Source organism: Electrona antarctica (assembly GCF_951216825.1).
Source record: "Electrona antarctica genome assembly, chromosome: 12".
Taxonomy (NCBI): Eukaryota; Metazoa; Chordata; class Actinopteri; order Myctophiformes; family Myctophidae; genus Electrona; species Electrona antarctica.
This window is the reverse complement of record NC_136793.1, coordinates 19,401,332-19,418,050: the sequence shown is the minus strand read 5'-3', so window position 1 is coordinate 19,418,050 and position 16,719 is coordinate 19,401,332. Positions and strand designations below refer to the sequence as shown.

The 16,719-nt window shown below is 41.5% G+C and overlaps 1 protein-coding gene across 1 annotated transcript in view; it reads left to right on the top strand.

The window, feature by feature from the left end:
- The first annotated feature begins 6 nt into the window (after nucleotides 1–6).
- The window catches only part of slc20a2 (solute carrier family 20 member 2), a 53,263-nt gene continuing 36,550 nt past the window's right edge, over nucleotides 7–16,719 (top strand). The window contains exon 1 of the mRNA XM_079516739.1: nucleotides 7–241. The gene's annotated coding sequence lies outside the window, so the exon portion shown is untranslated. The remainder of the gene's footprint in view (nucleotides 242–16,719) is intronic.

Below are 16,719 nucleotides of genomic sequence, written 5' to 3'. Positions count from 1 at the left end.
TTGACGACGTGGGCTTCCAGTTTGTATGATTGTATCCAGTGGGTTGACGCTGGTGAATCGTTCGAGGCGAGCTCTCGGGAGGGGAGTGTTGGAATCTTCTTGACATTTTCGACAGACCCATTGAAGTCCACGAGGCGACGACCACGGGAAGGAAGCGTTCCGACGGGAAGCCAGACAGTGTTGTGAGCGTGGGCACACGGAGGGAGCGACGGGCACGTTTTCTGCTCTCCAAATTTCACTGGTAAGTGAAAAGCCTTTAACCATTTCCCTCGGTGAGAAAAGCTTAATTTATGTACTCCGTCGCTTGGCAAAAGGAACGGATCTACAAGCTAATATGCGAATGCGACGCTTCGTCGTCAGCTGGTAGATCTGCTCTTTTTTTGACAAGCGACACCGTCGGTACTGCAGCTCTGTACACAGTGTACAGTGAATTAAGAATCACAGCGGACAACATGCGTCAACATACATGCATCATGGTTTACGCTGCGCTGCGCACATCAAAGTAACATGATGACAATTTGATGTGAAACAATGTTGCGAGTGCTCATACATACACACACACACCCACACGAGTGACACGACACATTAATACACACAGTCACACACACACGAAGGGGTCGTGTTTTACACGTGCGTGACTAGTAGTGGGATACATTTGTCCCCCGGGTGACCCACCATTCTGAATGGTTTGTTGTCATCTTGTCCTTACTATGTCCTTAGTTACGAGCCAACGCTTGAGCGACCATTGGGGGGGGGGGGGGGGGGGTACAATGATGGTCGCGTAAGAATACCTAAAAAAATCACGCGAGTCCATTTCTGTTGTGCTTTCCTTGCGTCCGATTACTCCGATATTCTGTAGTAGCCTAGCAGACGGAGTCGACGGACTGGGCCTGCGCAGTGGTACACAGCACGACCACCCATCACACAATGTGCCTCAGTTCATCACCCATCATGTCTGTTAACTAAAGACCCCCAGGGAGGGCTTTTAATGTCCAGAGTAGACTGTGGGCTTAACTCCCGCCATTGTCACAATATTGAGTACTTGGTAGTAGTTATATTAAACACATTAACCCCAGCATACCAAAAGTCTTAAAAAAAAAAATACAATAAAAATCTATAAACTTTTCGATTTTTTTTGAATAGCCTTTAATTATAGTAAAAAAAGGAAGCCTGAGTCTCCATATAGTATACATTTGCAGAATTTACCAGACAAACAGACACAGTGGGGAAGTTGGGTTAATTGATAATAAATAGAAGAACACTAATGTCTTTAACTGCTATGTACAGTATTTAATTTTATTTCCATCATATTGTATGAGTTTTTTGTATAATAGCTATTATAGGGCCCCCAAGTACAGAATAGGACTGGGGATGTCTGTCTAGTCTCGCCAAACAAAGGCTATATAGATATGACATGCTTATTATAAGATAAGCAATCTAAATACTTCCGTCTTTTAATCAACCTTTTATGCTTTGATTGCCCCAGAAAGGGGATCAATCTCTTGATTCTCTTCGCATTCTGTATATATTACCTACATAATTACTTGAGGGAGACATTATATAACCTGACTAGTGTTGCCGTTGGCATTCTATTCATCAGTTCTGCAGTTTGCACAGGAGCTTCACAGGAGAAGCTCACTGAGCCATGTATGTTGGGTAACGCAATGGCACTTGTGCCTTAACAAGCAGGTTTTAGAAGTAATTAAATGTATTGGGATTAGCGTGCATGTCATCTCAATATTTTAGAATTATTTACACATGCACAACTTGTAGAAACTAAAAACAAACCGGACGGTACAGTAGTTATTGCATGGATTAAAGTTCTCAGTCGGAAATAGCAGATCTACAAGCTCACAACGATGTAGGCTTGTAGATTGGCTATTTTCGGTTATCAGTTATTTTCATCAGAAGCATCTTCCATAAACATGAATGGTCTCAGATATTTCATAAAAGCAATGGTTCAAGCTTCAATCTGTGATTTCTTCATGTGGTTGGCTGTATGTAGAACATCAGCAACATGGGTTTAGAATATTGCCTCTTTTTACAACAAGTGTGTTAATTGTTTAGGACAAAACAGGCTCCTGTTTCACAAATCACAGATTAGGTCCTGGCCTAACAAAATAGTTCAGTCATAAGATTGTATTTTGCTTTTATTCCATTCCATAGTCATTGAGAAAAACATCTCTTTAGTGTCATTGTCTACTTGCATTGTATGCAGTTGTTTGCTTTGCAGAACACATGACAGACGGAATCTGTTTGCGTCCAGCAAGACACTCTTGTGATGCTACTATGTCTGAGCACAGAAAAATGTGACAAAATATTTTTTTTGTTTCTTCCTATTTTGCGTTTGGTTGTACCGATTCATTTGAGCTTTTGACTGTACTTTGACCTGTCCCTACTGACTTGTAATCTCTCTGAAAAACAATCAAGTTTTTCAGAGAGATCAAGCATTTTATGCTATTTTTCCAGGCCTAACTAATCGGATGTAGTCTCAGTGAAGCCAGTGTAACAAAAAAGGGTTTGAAAATGACACCTTAAAAAGCATTGTGCAGATAGTGATTTAAGTCTTGGCTAATGAATACTGTGCTAAACTCTCAGGTGTTTTGCTCGATTAGGTCATTGTGTTGGCAATTGACAGTTTTCATGAAGTGAGACCTCAACTGATGCTTTCCAACAAGTGAGATGGAATGCCTGCATTTCTGTTTGGGCACAGCTGCACATACACAACATTTCCTATGCAGTGCCACTTGGCATCCAATTAGAATTGTTTTGATGACTGCTCAAAACAGGACCTCTCCTAAACCACCAGAATCTGTATTGCTTTGGGCCAGCTTTGCTTTAGGTCTGAACAGGCAACTTTGAACTCTGTTACAAGAAAATTGGACATTTGCAGGGGAATTTAATCAGACATTTATCCTCCCTAAAAATATTACACCCGTTAAACTTTTGGCCTGCTATGAGTCAGTACAGTGGACATTAATAATGATTTAAGTATCCCCATCAGAAGAAAGTGACTCGTGTTGGAAAGACACAGCAAAGCGACTTTCTTTATGCGCTCAAAGCACCTTATATTGACCAAATGGTTCAAGTCAGATTTTGTCAGCATAAGCTTGATGTGCCCCTTTTCACTCCTGAACTCTGATATAAAAGAAAGTTTACAAATGGGGCATCAACTTTTAAAGGGATATTTCAACTTTCCAAAAATGTTTTGTTCATATACTCATTTTATCGTCCACCCAGGCTTTTGTGAACAGTACACCCCGGACAGTTTTTAAATTGCTCAATTTTGTATTTTGATATACATTTTAGAAGCCTATACAAACCCATTGTACCTTGAAACTCCATTTGAATCCTGATAGATTCATTGAAAACACCCATCGTGGGTTTGTGTGACTGATATTGTGCTTCTAATACGTGAGGGTCCGTGTTTATTTTAATTACCTTTTTCATATATTTATTTCCCCCCTAAAAATATAAAAAATAATTAGACTAATTTGAAAAAAGTTAAAAACACTATCAGTCATTTTGAAGTTACAATGGGTTTGTATAGGAAGGGGGTGGGCGGCTAAAACGAATATAAAATAGTAAATACTAAATCAAGCAACTTAAAAACGCTCTGGGGTGTTCACAAAAGCTTGAGTAGACCCCCGCATTTAGCGTCTGCTAAATGCCTGAATTGTAATGTAGAGGTGGACATAGTTGAGCTGCAGCACCCTCTGGTGGACACATTTCCAGACAGATTGATATACAGACATAGTGTCTGGCTCATCATTATGTTGTTTTCCAGTCACTGTTTAGTGGTGGCTCAGCTAATAATCATAAGATGGAGGATGAATATGCTCAACACCTAGAAGCAAAAATGACCTTGATCTTGCTGATGTAGAAAAATAAAGAAGCCAATATGGAAACGCACTAGAGCCTGTACTGGTTTCCATGACGGTAGCTAGGGCCCCTGTGCAGGCTGGCCTGTCTGCCAGTGGGTGTGTCTGTCTCTCTGTGGGAGGCAGGGCAGTTTGGCACCAGGGTTGGCAGTGCCACAGTCAGAACAGTCTGTCGCCGATCGGCCCACCTCACCCTCGGAACACAATCACACTGTTGTCTGAGGCCTTCTCCGCCATGGCAACATCACATGATAGGTCACAGACGGACAGCAGGGATCTTCATGCTTGTGTGTGTGTGTGAGTGAGTGAGTGAAACTGTTTCTCATGTCTGCTCCGTCCAGAGTTCCTTAATCCATGTTTTTGCTGCAAACCCGAGCTATGTTGATTATCACATTCCCACACACAGATCTTGTGTTTAACCACCAATCTGTCACTCAAGAATTGAGGCAAACAGAATGGAGCAAACAAATGGAATGTAAAGAGGAGTGGAAGGTTACAGGCATCCCTTTGAGTGATTCTAGGTGTTGTAGTTACCGTGCCATGATGTAGGCTTAGGCTAACTAATATTGGGCAAATATATATCTTCAGTAGGTACTCCGTAGATAAAAAAAAAAAAAATGTTTTAATCTTGCGTGGGGAAAAAACAATAACTGGTGATTCGGTATTGGAAGCATATCTGCGAAAGAAAATTTACTTATTTCCAAATAACCCTGGGTTGAGTTTGTTCACGTTCATTTGTGTGCTAAAAGTCGGAATATTAATGACTTGCATTTGCATTATCATGTGCCGTTGAGAGGAGAGTACAAACTGCGCTTTGTCTGCTGTTGACATACATTATATACGTTTTAATAGCAATCTATTGTCTGCGATTATACATAATTTTATATCGCTTTATATGGATCTGAAACGGCACCTTTAAAAACCAACCTTTAGCCCTGAGTCGGTTGCCAGGCAACGCCATGCTCACCCCCGCAGGCCCTGCATGCACGGAACGCGCTCGCGCATGCGTAGACTACTGTTATAATTACGATCTTCTCTGGCTCTTTTCTCAAAGATGACATCGCTGTCCGTTGTGCTGATCAGACATCCAAGGTCCATTCAACTTTAGATGGGGCTGCCCCAAAGTTATTAGTGCAGCCGGCGAAAACTAGAGTTCTCAACAGGCCCGAAAATTAAGGCCCTACCTGGGCCCTCATCAAACCCTGTACACTCAAGAGAATGTCCCCGCTACCACCCTTAGATCTCCATATACTGTATGGAGCTGACCTGTTCTGACATTCCATATGTTGATCTGACCTCATCAAACCCTGTACACTCAAGACATGCTCCTTATATGGCCAGTACAGAATTCATTCCATGTTGATCTGACCCCCATGCCAAAGCGCCAGCGCTCGCCCAGCAGTCAGGGCTAAGTTAAGACCTCCATAATATTATGGTCAATGCCTGTGTGAAAAGTCGGAGTGATTAGTGCAGCCGGTGAGGAGCTGCGACAGTGTTTCAGACATTCATTCAGACAGACAGACATTAATTTATTCAGACATTGACAGACATTGAGTGAATTATAGTATGATGATGATGATGCCTTCTTATAATGAAAAGCATATCTGCAAACGGTGTAATCGGATCCCGTTACTGAATGCATTGCGTTCTCTACATTAATTATGGATATCGGCCTTCCAGATATCCAAAATATCAGAACTGGTATCTGCAGTAACAAATCCATTTTAGACGACCTCTAGTTATCACTCTCTGCCTCTCTCTCTGTCTCTCACACTATCTCTCACTGTCGACTAGATTGCTTTAGGGAGAGACTTGCCTTTTGCCTCTTAATATTATTGACTCATTATTCTGCTTTGACCTGGGGTTGCATTGGGGTTTTGGAAAATTCCTGAGGGTAAAGTGCTATTAAAGGGAAAGACTGAGGCATGGTGAGCTTTTGGGATCATCCACTCAGACCATGGAAATTGTGTCTCTGTTAGTTTGTGTTGGGGGGGGGGGGGGGGGGAAACAAAACCACCCTGCTGCCAACTGTAAATCTCCCCCTATAAGGACCTACAAACTGTAGATCTTTTTGTTCGTAGGGAGAGAATAGCAAATCAGTGAACATTAGATAAGCCTGTTTCTTCTGTGATTAAACATGCAGGCAACTATAGGAGTGCTGCTAACTGGATAAGGATTTGTTAAGCATGTATACGATTTTATCTTATCATTTATACCAACCATATTTTATGATTCATTTACTGTTTGATTTTGTTTGATTTCAAAGATTAGGAAAAGGTGGGATGCCTTTTTTGCCCTTTTTTATTGACAAAGGTGGGAAGAAGTGTTTCTAAGCTAGTGTAGGTTGGGTTGTTTGAACAGGTGTGTGTGCACGTGTGCTTGTAGATCTCATGTCACAGCACCATGCAGCATGGGACTGAAGGGTGTGTGAACAGTCTGATGAATGAAGATCCCATGGAGTTTTGCGTAGGCCAATAGGTGTTCACTCTACGGGTGGCGTTTGGTCTGGGAGTGTGTGAAAGGGGCTGGGTTCCATGTAAGGACGAGCAACTGGCTGGCTACTAGTCACTGGACAGCCTCATGTGACACTGCTATTTCTATCCCAATCATTCCACATCCCCTCGGCCTTTAGCAACGGAGCGAGTGGTGGATATGTGACACCTCACAAGAGGGGATTGTGGGTTGTCACTCAGGGAATGTATCTAGTGGGGTCTGACAGTACTAGCAGGTAGCGGGGGGTGATCAAGATGACATGAATTTAAGGTATAAGCTATTATAGGGGTGCATTGGCAGTTTGGCACTGCCCTCACAATTCAATTACATTACGATTCACCAGGATTCGATTCTACTATGCATTGCAAGGCATCACACTTTTCTATATTACTGTACAACATGGCAAATTATTTGATCAGTCAATACAAGCAGTAGGATATACTGAACAACATATTGTATTTAGAATTATATTATACAGTATATAGTTGCGAACGCAGTGAGCACTAACTATAGAAGCTGGCCTAAACTGTCTGTGTGTCTGTGTGTGTGTCACGCTGTAACACCACCGGCCCGCCAACAGAGGGCGCAGCTGTATCACACACAAAACACACACACACACATACACACACACACACACACACACACACAACTTAAACTTTAAAAAAAACGTTTAAAAAAAACACATACACACACACTAAAAAAAAAGAACTTAAAAAAACACTTAAACTTTAAAAAAAACCTTAAAGTACGTAATTTATTCTAATTGTTGTTGTTGTTATTGCAATTTACGAGCTGCGTTCGATTCCCGCGTTTGCGCGTCTTACTTGTATTATAATTATATATTATATACAGGTATAATTATATTTAGGCATCGATTATGTCATATTGCTGCATTGCACAGCCGAATCGCTTTTCACCGATTTAAATAAATCATGTTATTGCCTTTCACTTCAAACTATTCATTCTCTACCGTGGATTGTCCTGTCAGACTTTAGTGAGTTGAACAGCCTATCGATTTATTTCTTTATTCATTCAAATTTTATGTGGTGATGCCACATTTTTGCTGTGTTTCAGTGCTCATGAGGGTCAGTTTTGAGGGTCAGTTTTTTTTATTCAGGAAGCCAAAATCAGGCTGGTCCGGTGTATCTCAGGATAAAAAGAAAGCACTGGAGCAACTCGGACAATTGGAGCCTTTTCTTGAATAGAGCAGGGTGCAAGCCAGGCGGGAATGACAACGTTTCAATGTGATTGTCAGTTATATCTTCAGGTCATTGCTTACGTAGATGTAACTGACATCGAAACATTTAGTCAGGGCTGAACATGTAAAGATTCTGAGTTTGTTTTGCTGACTTGTGGAATAAGGCAACCATCTGTTTTCTCACCATTTCTGAAATCAGACCTGATGACACACAACGGTTGTACTGTAACCATACTCCAATCATAACTACAGTCGGTGCTGTCATTAAACCATGAATACGTCTATATAACACTATTGGCAGCCATCTTTGTTTTCAATGACCATCCGATGAGCTTTGTTTTAGACCAATTTTACATTCCGTCTAATCTTCCACTGGTATATTTTTCACAATTACTATTCGACACCACAGACCTTGGGGAAATGATGGGGCAAGTGTAGAATAAACTCTCATATTCCCAAGAAGAGGTAATATACCAGGGCAAATGCCAGGCAAAGAAGTTATGGAAGCCAATAATTCTATTTATTTTAAAATCCCCAGGGTACCAGGCACTGACCAGGTGTTGACATCTTCATAGAACTTGCCACGTGTTCACAGAGTGACAGTGCACGCCCACGCACACTCACAGAGCTTGAGAGGCGGGTCTGAGCTAAAGTCAACAAAATGTACATTGACACAAACTGATATTTTCTGACCTTCAAATACTTCAAAACACAGCACCATTCATCTAGCCTACATCAAAAAATTCTCATAATGCCATTATCTGCCCATGAAGTATGGAAGAAGCATATTAGATAGTGTCACAAATTACAATTCCCTAAATCCAGAATTTAGATTTGAAACTTTTTAACACTTTCCTCCCCATTCACGAGTTACACAAGTTAATTGATTGCAGAACAGCTTCTCTCCCCGTTTTAAGACTTGCATGGTTTCCATCGTACAGAGTGGGATAGGTGGCGTGTTTTGATGACGTCATCGGAAAAACGACCGTCGTTCTGGGAAACGACGTTCCTCCTCCGCTCTATCCGCTCTGTTGTTGTGATCGCTACTTTGGATTATTTTTCAACACTACGACAAGCGATTACACCGGTTTTAAAGCGGTTTTCATGAAAAGAAACAATGATGTCGGCGCGGTCGTTCTTCAAAGGTTAGTGAAATCCAGGCAGTGAACGTGGCATTGCAGCCTAGGGTGCCGAAGATTGGTTGTCATTTAACAAACTCCCTTTAGTTCTGCTAAATAAAGCATGGAATGCTTTATTTGCTAGACCCTGCATACATGGATAGAGCCCCTCAGGGCACTTGGTGCCAAATGTGGCTGAATAAGTATAATAAAAGACTAATAATTCATACTCTGTCGTGTGCAGAGCCTAAAATAGCAGATCTACAAGCTGCTTGTGTGAGCTACATTGGCTATTTTGGGCGTGGGACACTGTCATACGACTACGTACAGTATAAATCAGGCTTACGGCCCTGTGAAGGGGGTCACTGGCTGCACCCCTATGTGATTCTTCTGCCGTGGCACCATGCTGTTGTGACTGGAAGTGATGGGTGGAAAACTCATAATGAAATGATTTGGTCTCACACGATTAAAGATGACTTGCTCGTAAAACTCCCCGTCCCTTCGCAGCAGTACCCGGAACACAAGCAGACCACCTGTCACAGTGGGTTTCCCTCAGAGCGCAGCATGCTGCCACAGCAGCACTTGGACACTATAGCCTCAACAACGATGACTGTGATTGAAATGGATGTCCATAATATCGGCTTCAAGAATACCTCTTAATGCAAAGTAGTCAGTGGATACTATTTTATATCAAAGTTGTCTTTCATTTTCATAGACTACTTTACACCTGGAAAATCAAATGTCTTGTTCATGCTACGTTCATGCTGAGAAAACTTGCACAGATTTATTTAATGCCTAGACTGTTTTAAAGCCCCCTTTGACAAACATGAATGGTTCCAAACTGAGAGCTTCTGTAATAGTCCATTCATAGACTTAAGTGCCATCTAGAGTGAAGAACATTTATATATTAACATTTTTAGCGTCATTGTCTCCACCAGGCCGAAGGCATGGGGAGAGAGTATGTTTTGCACTCCGTGTGTGTGTCCGTGTGTGTGTCCGTCCGTCCTTCCGTCCGTCTGTTACCAGCTAATCTCCGGCACCGTTAACCCGGTCGATGCCAAACTTTGCACACACACTCCCTGGATGCCAACGATGAACCTCTGCCCCACATTTTACAGAACAGCCTGTTATAGCGCCACCATGAGGCAGCTTTTCAAATTTTTTACCTAAAACTGCACCACCAACAGGTTGATTTTTGCAAAACACATTTTTGGAACAAAATGCCTCAAAAACATGTTTATATTAATCCTAAACATTTTGCCAAACATCTCACACAGTCCTATCCTCCTGGTGGAGACCTGTGCCCAGAAGGGCACTTTTTCTAGTTTTAGTCTAAGATCCCCCTTTTTAAAAAAAAAACATATCCCTTCTCTTAAAGGGATATAACCACTGATATGGTTGACTGTACGCCATTTTCTTTTCAGATGTTTTCCATGAGCATTTCATCATCTTACTATTTTATTCTATAGTATGCGGTGTCACTGAGCAGTATGGGTGGGAGGGTTGAGGGTTCTTTCTTTTTTGTCTAACTTTTTTCTTTTTGTTTTCTATAAAAGAAAAATGTATTTCATACCATGTTTGTGTAACAATTTATAATCTGTTCTCAATAAAAACCTATTTGACAAAAAAAAGGGGCCAGCTTCGAATTGCAGTCGTCCGTAGGTGCTCTTTGAGAGCGGTTTTGAAGGAGTCAAGGGATTCACATGTCTTAATGGCTGTTGGTAGGACGTTCTACATTTTAGTGGCATAGGAGCAAAATTAATTTATTTTAATCCCTTCTTGTTTGAGCCGAATCTGGGTTGCACGTGGTTTGTTGAACTCCCTCTGGTGTTGTGAGTGTGGACTTCGTTGACATAAAGTATTTAGACGGTACATGGGTATCTTTTTGTTAACCAGAGTTGTTGCTGTGTTTGTAAAGAGGTAAGTAGTTGGCCACATCAAGCTTGTCAGTGATGAGAGTGTCGTTCGATTTTATGTTGATGTTTGCAAACCTTGTTTTCAGTTTCTGGCTGCAGCCTAGTTGGTGGTTGAGTAGCTTCCAGAGCTCCCGAGGATTGTTTTTGTTTTCCTCTGCTTCATCATTGATAAAGTTTCTTTTTGCAGATTTGGTCATGGCAATTACAATACAGTTTTAGTTTGTTTCGTTGGGCTTTTAGGTTGCCCAGCTGAGCTTGGAGATCACTGTCGAAGCGCTTGGCAAGCTTTGACTTGCATTTTAGAAATTCAGAGCATTTCTTGTCTCTGGCTTTCATTGCAGTCAGTCTGTCCGGATGTATCCATGGCTCCGAGCGGGTTTTGACCCTGATGGTTCTCAAGGGGAGCCATGTTGTTTAGTACTGGTGTAAATTCAGTGATTCTTCGACTAGTGAGCTCCTGAGCTCATCGGACCAATCAGACACTCCAGTTCAAGGTTCAAGGCCTCGCTAGAGTAGGTTTTGAGGTTCCTAGATATGACTGTTTTGTGACAGCCGGTCTTTAGTTTTAGTTTTTTGCGGGTACAGAATATTATAAAATGATCGCTAAGCCTGCATGCAATAATGCCTTTCTTGGAGATCTTGGGTTTGTCTGAGGTCAGAATGAGATCAATGATAGTTTGAGTAGACTCACACACCCTTGTGGGTTGGGTAATTAGCTGACTAACACAAAACCTGCTGCATGCATCTTCCATGGTTGTCCCATTAGGCCGAACAAAATAATACTTTTGTCTCCGGTTGCCGACCGACTCTATTAAATGTGCGCGACCCAGATGATTTTATTGGCATTTGGTAAAAAAAAGAAAAAGTCAAAATCCGACCGAGTCAGACCAAAAAGGTCTTTATATATGCCTGGCTGGGCCGGGTCTCTCGGAATGTCGGAAATAATCGGATCTCGGTTGGACTCGGTGAAAGAAATCTCGGAACGGGTCGGAATCGGTGAAATGTCACACATTAATTTCGGAACCATTTTTTTTTTTTTACCTGTGAAGAGCTCTACTGTGGTGTGTGTGTGAGCTAGCTAGCTAACGTTAGATATGTTTTTTGTCTTTTAACCTGTAGCACTAGCTAGCTATACTCAAAATACTGAAGTTATTAAAAAAGAAGCCTATCCATCATTGCCGTAGGGAAAAATAAAAAATAATAAAATAAATTCCTTGCTACCCATCCTTCCCGCAAAAAAATAAATATATATAATAAAATAAATTCCCTACCGACTCAGCCCAAAAATGACAGCCAACCGGAGACCAAACTATTATTTTGTTAGGCCTTATACCCCTGTTTTTTAATTCATTCATTGTTATACGAACATTTGTATGAACATTTCTGAAATATCTTTCCTGGAGGGAAGATCTGAAATATCTGCGCAGAAGTCTTAGAAGACTGACTGAGATTTTTTTGGCTGCAGATACACTTACATTTGTATATCTGTCACCGCACAACCCTCCCCAATATCCACTGCACACACAAGTTCCATTCAAAATAAAGGTGCTTATCCTCAAGCCACAAATGTTACCTGTTGTGTCAGGCCAGCTTGTGTTCTAATATATTCCAAATTGTTCAGTAAAGAGTTGTTTGATTCCTGTCTGTGCCTGAATGTCAGCTTCCACCTGCTCCAACAGCCCCACTACACTCATTGAGGATGAGATGTATAAAATACAGTGAAATTCAGGCTCAAATAGGATTGATTAATACGGCTCTTTATTGAACAATACGGAATATTATGGATCACAAGTGGCCTGACTTGATGAGTAATATCTGTGGCTTGTACTTTATATATTATATTATATTTTGAATTAGACTGGAGTAGTAGGACCGTTAACCTATTGAGACCTGAGGCCGATTCTACAAAAGCCTTCTTAATCTGTAGTTCTCAAATTTTCGGCAGATATCTATCTGCTATTCTATATCTGCTCATTTTGAATAGCCAACACAAATCTAAAATTACACGGATGCTTTCCCAGTTTTAATGGGTTAAACATGGCGTGTGTGTGTGTGTGTGTCTTACTTGTGTTCACTTTAAATGTTAACATATTTTTGTATTAAAAAGAATAATTCCCTTGTGGGAATTGGAAACAAACCTAGGATGACAGACTCTTAAAACTATTGACATTATCACTATACCACAAGGACCAATGAAAGAATTTGGGTGTGGAATCTTTCCTAAGCTAAAACTATTTAATTGATTGGGGGCTCACACAGAATGCTTGACCGATTGTCGATAAGGCTCAGGCTCATAACGGCCAATCAGAGCGCCCAATTGCTGAATAACATTTCCTCCACCAGTGCTAGCTGAGGGCTGAATATTCACTTCTTTACAGTTGGAGTGCCATGATTTTTGTACTTTTTCAGTTTTTTAGGTGTTTATGGAGTTAACATTGCTCTAATAGACTCCCAGGTGTGGTTAGAATATTGAAATATGTCTTCCCTGTGTATTTTTAGTTTCTTTCTGAAAGCTGAAAGCCTTTGAGTCAAAAGGCCCAATCGAAATACACCACGTTAGTGACATCACAATATCATCCCCTCCCCTAACGGCTGCAGGGTACAGTACTTAGTTAGAGAGGTAGTCCGACCGTTGTTCCCGCATGTCTGACTAATGCTCCGTCGGAATTGCATTCGGATCCCTACAACAACAGCTGTGGGTGCGGCTTCAGTTCAGGTGGATCCCCACCCACCTGAAAACCAGGCATACTTAATGAACTGGTGTGTGTGTGGCGGCTGGCCACATAAAAACATAACACTTTCTGCACACTTTTTTTTGTTTTTTTCCCCCCTAGTATAATCATAGTACCTGATCATGTTTTAGGGGGGGGGGGGGGAATTCACAGGATTCCATATTAAATGTATCTTGAAGATGTCATATCTTTCCATTGTATGCAAATTAAATTGACTCTGCTCTCATAATGTTATATTATTTATAAGAAATACATGTGCACGAGCCACCCTTGTTACAGTATGATTAATAATGAGTCGCATTTGCAAGCTGCTGTAGTTGTCGTGTGAAATTCCCTCCTATATTGTGACTGCTCTAGTCAGTCCCTCTGTGGACCCTTAGCCACAGCTAATGCTAGCTGACACATTTTTGAGCATTAATCTGCATTTTCACCTAGAATAACAGTCTGAAGGTAATCCGCTGACTCAGTGACTCGTAGGCATAATCCGACAGGCCTCATCCCTCTATTGAGCGACGTGTGCACTACGGTACACTATAGGCAGCAAGCTCGTGGACAGTGCTAAGCCTGTGTGTGAGTGTGTACTGTATGTGCCTCAGATGGTTTTCTTGCCCTGGCATTCCAGCAAAGTGGTGGTCGCATACATAGGCTCCCATATGACCATTGTCCCCCAATAGGGGTGCACAACAGCAACCCTAATCAAAGGCAGTCCGTAATGCTGTTAGCCGGTCATGTGCTAGAAGCCAGGATTAGAAACGGGAGCGGGCCGCTAGATCCAGCTTAGATAGCTTTCTCACTCTCTATTTCACTCACTAACTCAAGCCACAAAAATACTCAAACACACATAACATGTAATAACAGAGATGTTCCCTTTATTGTGGTTCAACTGAAACAAATCCATGCATTGTCTCACACAAACTAAACATCTTAACCACCACAGTGAACCAATGAATCACCTCTCTTATCAGGAAACGCCAAACTACAATTAATTTTCCCACAACTTCTCTTTTGACCCTCATTCTAATAGACTCTGCGGCTTGTTTTGTTTTTAATGCACTCTCCAATAACTGCACCCACATTACCCAATAAATGATTATGGTGAGGCCAGCCAACCCACCAGATGATTGCTATCCAGAATGGCGAAACGGAGGTAGGGATATTTGAGGTTCCTTTTCCAGTACTTTTGTTAACATTAACCCTGGTGTGCGTCCCTATTTTGGGCAAGTTTAAAAATAATTACTGTGATCCAGTAGCCTACGTAGATTGGCTGTTTTAGCCATTTGTCATACAATTAATAATTATATGGGGCATAATTATATGGGTCATAATTGGTTAAAAAAGTAGACTTGTATAGTTGTATATACATGTATAGTTGTATATACATGTATGTCGTTAAATGTTCTGATGAATTGAAAATGGGGCCGGGGACCCTGATTTAATGTAAACAAGTCTTAGTGCTTTTTTCTGGTTTTATCCTCATCAGTTTTTGTATTGACCTGTACTTTCGTTTGAAATTTATTTTCACAGTTTGTAGAATGGGTACAGTTCAATCAATCAACTCAGACCTTCCACTTACATGTCCACGTCCAATCTTTCAACTTGACTAACTGGATGAAAGTTTTTCCCCATCCTCAATCAATACATTATCATTATTTAAATGGACACATAGCATGGAGTAGCAGGGCAAGAATGTGCCCAAGACGAAAGAGCAAATGCTACTTGCAAAACACTCCACACAAACACATATTTTCTACAATCTACGGAATGCAATGCACTCATTTCTTTGGTTTCAGTCACTCTGTATTATCTACTGGCATGACCAAATCTTGAAATCTATGGGGATGACACAAAAACCTGAATGATGTTCAGGTTTTTTGGTTATGGGATTAAGCTATGCTAAAGCAAAGTTACAAGTGTCTGCATTTACTTTATCCATCATTGTCTCCACCAGGCCGACGGCATGGGGAGAGTATGTTTTGCACTCCGTCTGTGTGTCTGTCCGTCCGTTACCAGCTAATCTCCGGCACCGTTAACACGGTCAATGCCAAACTTTGCACACACACTCCCTGGATGCCAACGACCAACCTCTGCCCCAAATGTTCCACAACGGCCTGTTATAGCTCTACCATGAGGCTGATTTTCATATTTTTACCTGTAAATGCACCGATCTGCGTGAAACGTTGCATGCGCGTGGAGTGGCAGCGGTGGCCGAACGGTTTGCGGAGCGGTCTTGATACCGGAAGGTCGCCAGTTCGTATCCCCGGACCGGCACGTTCAAATTACCACCGCTGAAGTGCCCTTGAGCAAGGCATTGAACCACTACCATGAAATGTTCTATGAGCAGGGCCTGGCTGTAAACAAGTATCTGATGCTTAGTCCAGTTACCCTGGGTAAATATAGTAACTTTGCTTTTTTGCTTTGCTTTGCACACTCCCTAGAGACCAAGGAAAAACCATTGAACTGCATTTTTCACATGTGCTTATCCGTAGTCTAGTTGCGGGGGCAACAGCTCCACCAGAGTGTTCCAGACGTCCCTCTCCATAGCAACAGGCCACCAGGAGGCCGACTTTTGTAAACGTATTTTTTTATATTACTCCTCCAGATTCTGTCCAAAAAACCCTGACATCGTTACACAGTATTTCTATAGTCATGTGCTCAAGACGGATCTGTCCGATATTTCATATTCCATCCCAATTGGCTAACATTGGCTGCCAAAGTTTGCAGGATTGGCCCGTTTTGAACAAAAAAAACTCAAATCATGAACGTAGCGTGCAATTTATGTTTTCACACACTTTCCTACTAGGCTGAGGAATAAATCCCACCCTTTTCACATTGGCCTGTTATAGCTCAATGGATTGGATTTTTGCTAAACACATACCGGTATTTGGAACAAAATGCTTCAAATCATCCAATTGCCATCAAAGGCGTAAGAAGAAATGGCACCCTTTTCACATTGGCCTTCATAGCGTCACCAGGAGGCCACAATAACTTGACCTGGCCTGGAGACCTTTGCCAAGACTGGCACTTTTTGTAGTTTATAAATGAAAAGCCCACCAATGTTTCACAAATGGCCCAGCTGTATCGGGTCTGTCCTAGTCTTGTTGGCATCATTGGATGTTTTTATCAGAATTCCCGATCTCATATGTATACTTACTGATTATCATCTGTTTCTGATTAATAACCCTATACATAAGTACACTATTTGGGAATAATCTACCTACCACACACATCCACAAATGCAAGTCACATGTACCCGTTTCTCAAGACACTTCAATAGATGTCCACGCCACTGTCATACCAATAGGTACACGTTGTTTTATTGACACTTCAACACTTCTGGAAGGAGCTGAAAGCTTGCCAATCTCACATGAGAGATGACCTTAA